Raw genomic sequence first — 4,145 nt, forward strand, 5'->3', positions numbered from 1 at the left:
TCATGTGGTTTTTGTCGTTGGTTCTGTTTATGTGATGGATTATGTTTATTGATTTGTGTATGTTGAACCAGCCTTGCATCCCAGGGATGAAACCAATGTGATTGTGGTGGATAAGCTTTTTGATGTGCTGCTGGATTCGGTTTGCCAGTATTTTATTGAGGATTTTCGCATTGATGTTCATCAGGGATATTGGCCTAAAATTCTCTTTTTTTGTTGTGTCTCTGCCAGGCTTTGGTATCAGGATGATGCTGGCCTCATAAAATGAGTTAGGGAGGATTCCCTCTTTTTCTATTGATTGGAATAGTTTCAGAAGGAATGGTACTAGCTCCTCTTTGTACCTCTGGTAGAACTTGACTGTGAGTCCACCTGCTGGACTTTTTTTTGTTGGTAGGCTATTAATTATTGCCTCAATTTTAGAGCCTATTATGTCTATTCAGAGATTCCACTTCTTCCTGGTTTAGTCTTGGGAGGGTGTATGTGTCCAGGAATTCATCCATTTCATCTAGATTTTCTAGTTTATTTGTGTAGAGGTGTTTATAGTATTCTCTGATGATAGTTTGTATTTCTGTAGGATCAGTGATGATATCCCCTTTATCATTTTTTATTGTGTCTATTTGATTCTTCTCTCCTTTCTTCTTTATTAGTCTTGCTAGCGGTCTATCAATTTTGTTGACCTTTTCAAAAAACGAGCTCCTGGATTCATTGATTTTTTGAAGGGTTTTTTTGTGTTTGTGTCTCTATCTCCTTCAGTTCTGCCCTAATCTTAGTTATTTCTTGCCTTCTGCTAGCTTTTGAATTTGTTTACTCTTGCATCTCTAGTTATTTTCATTGTGATGTTAGGGTGTCCATTTTAGATCTTTCCTGCTTTCGCTTGTGGGCATTTAGTGCTATAAATTTCCCTCTACACACTGCTTTAAATGTGTCCCAGAGATTCTAGTACATTGTATCTTTGTTCTCACTGGTTTCAAAGAATATCTTTATTTCTGCATTCCTTTTGTTATTTACCCGGTAGTCATTCAGGAGCAAGTTATACAGTTTTCATGTAGTTGTGTGGTTTTGAGTGAGTTTCTTAATCCTGAGTTCTAATTTGATTGCACTGTGGTCTGAGAGACAGTTTGTTGTGATTTCTGCTCTTTTACATTTGGTGAGGAGTGCTTTACTTCCATATGTGTTCAATTTTGGAATAAGTACAATATGGTGCTGAAAAGAATGTATATTCTGTTGATTTGGGGTGGAGAGTTCTGTAGATGTCTATTAGGTCTGCTTGGTGCAGAGCTGAGTTCAAGTCCTGGATATCCTTGTTAACCTTCTGTCTCGCTGATCTGTTTAATATTGACAGTGGGTGTTAAAGTCTCCCATTATTATTGTGGGGGAGTCTAAGTCTCTTTGTAGGTCTCTAAGGACTTGCTTTACGAATCTGGGTGCTCCTGTTTTGGGTGCATATATATTTAGGATAGTTAACTCTTCTGGTTGAATTGATCCCTTTACCATTGTGTAATGGCCTTCTTTGTCTCTTTTGATCTTTGTTGGTTTAAAGTCTGTTTTATCAGAGACTAGGATTGCAACCCCTGCTTCTTTTTTTTTTTCTATTTGCTTGGTAGATCTTCCTCCATCCTTTTATTTTGTGCCTATATGTGCCTTTGCTCATGGGATGGGTCTCCTGAATACAGCATACTGATGGGTCTTGACTCTTTATCCAATTTTCCAGTCTGTGTCTTTTTATTGGGGCATTTAGCCCATTTACATTTAATATTAATATTGTTATGTGTGAATTTGATCCTGTCATTATTATGTTAGCTGGTTATTTTGCCCGTTAATTGATGCAGTTGCTTCATAGCATCGATGGTCTTTACAATTCGGCATGTTTTTGCAGTGGCTGGTACTGGTTGTTCCTTTCCATGTTTAGCGCTTCGTTCAGTAGCTCTTGTAAGGCAGAACTGATGGTGACAAAAGCTCTCAGCATTTGCTTGTCTGTAAAGGATTTTATTTCTCCTTTACTTATGAAGCTTAGTTTGGCTGAGTATGAAATTCTGGGTTGAAAATTCTTTTCTTTAAGAATGTTGAATATTGGCCCCCACTCTCTTCTGGCTTGTAGAGTTTCTGCCAAGAGATCTGCTGTTAGCATGATGAGCTTCCCTTTGTGGATAACCCGACCTTTCTCTCTGGCTGCCCTTAACATTTTTTCCTTCATTTCAACTTTGGTGAATCTGACAATTATGTGTATTGGGGTTGCTCTTCTCGAGGAGTATCTTTGTGGTGTTCTCTGTATTTTCTCAATTTGACTGTTGGCCTGCCTTTCTAGGTTGGGGAAGTCCTCTTGGATAATATCCCAAAGAGTGTTTTCCAACTTGGTTTCATTCTTCCCATCACTTTCAGGTACACCAATCAAATGTAGATTTGGTCTTTTCATATAGTTCCATATTTCTTGGAGGCTTTGTTCATTTCTTTTTACTCTTTTTTCTCTAAACTTCTCTTCTAGCTTTATTTCATTAATTTGATCTTCAACCACTGATACCCTTTCTTCTACTTGATCAAATCAGCTATTGAAGCTTGTGCATGCATCACGTAGTTCTTGTGCCATGGTTTCCAGTTCCATCAGGTCATTTAAGGTCTTCTCTACACTGTTTATTCTAGTTAGCCATTCGTCTAATCTTTTTTCAAGTTTTTTAGCTTCCTTGCAATGGGTTCAAACATCCTCCTTTAGCTCGGAGAAGTTTGTTATTACCGACCTTCTGAAGCCTACTTCTGTCAACTCGTCAAAGTCATTCTCCATCTAGCTTTGTTCTGTTGCTGACAAAGAGCTGTGATCCTTTGGAGGAGAAGAGATGCTCTGGTGTTTAGAATTTTAAGCCTTTCTGCTCTGGTTTCTTCCCATCTTTGTGGTTTTATCTACCTTTGGTCTTTGATGTTGGTAACCTACAGATGGGGTTTTGGTGTGGATGTCCTTTTGTTGATGTTGATGCTATTCCTTTCTGTTTGTTAGTTTTCCTTTTAACAGTCAGGTCCCTCAGCTGCAGGTCTGTTGGAGTTTGCTGGAGGTCCACTCCAGACCCTGTTTGCCTGGGTATCACCAGCGGGGAGACTGCAGAACAGCAAATATTGCAGAACAGAAAATACTGCTGCCTGATCCTTCCTCTGGAAGCTTTGTCCCAGAGGGTCACCCACCTGTATGAGGTGTCAGTCAGCCCCTACTGGGAGGTGTTTCCCAGTTAGGCTACATGGGGGTCAGGGACCCACTTGAGGAGGCAGTCTGTCCGTTCTCAGAGCTCAAATGCCGTGCTGGGAGAACCACTGCTCTCTTCAGAGCTGTCAGACAGGGATGTTTAAGTCTACAGTAATTTCTGCTGCCTTTTGTTCAGCTATGCCCTGCCGCCAGAGGTGGAGTCTATAGAGGCAGCAAGCCTTGCAGCAGCGCTGCAGTGGGCTCCACCCAATTCGAGCTTCCCAGTTGCTTTATTTACCTACTCAAGCCTCAGCAATGACAGATGCCCCTCCCCCTGTCGGGCTGCTGCCTTGCGGGTTGATCCCAGACTGCTGCACTAGCAGTGAGCAAGGCCCCGTGGGTGTGGGACCCACTGAGCCGGGCACAGGATATAATCTCCCGGTGTGCCATTTGCTAAGAGGGTTGGAAAAGCGCAGTATTTGAGCAGGAGTGTACCACTTTTCAGGTACAGTCTGTCACAGCTTCTCTTGGCTAGGAAAGGGAAATCCCCCAATCCCTCGCGCTTCTGGGGTGAGGTGATGCCCTGCCCTGCTTTGGCTCACCCTCCGTGGACTGGATCCACTGTCCAACCAGTCCCGTTGAGATGAACCAGGTACCTCAGTTGGAAATGCAGAAATCACCCATCTTCTGCGTTGATCATGCTGGGAGCTACAGACCAGAGCTGTTCTTAATCGGCCGTCTTGGAATGGACCTCTAATATTTTTTATTTCATTGTTCATGTGTACACATCTTTTCTATTATATTCACTCAGCAAACATTTATTAAGCATTTATTTCTTACTAACCCCTTTTTTAAGAATTGGAGACAGAGAGAGAAATCAAATGAGAGTCTTTTCCTTCAAGGAACTCACAGCCTAATTGAGGGTCGTAGACAACAAGTTAAACCTGGATCTAGAATATAATACAGTGTGATAATTGTATTT

This window comes from Mandrillus leucophaeus, unplaced genomic scaffold (genome assembly GCF_000951045.1).
Source record: "Mandrillus leucophaeus isolate KB7577 unplaced genomic scaffold, Mleu.le_1.0 Scaffold433, whole genome shotgun sequence".
Taxonomy (NCBI): domain Eukaryota; kingdom Metazoa; phylum Chordata; class Mammalia; order Primates; family Cercopithecidae; genus Mandrillus; species Mandrillus leucophaeus.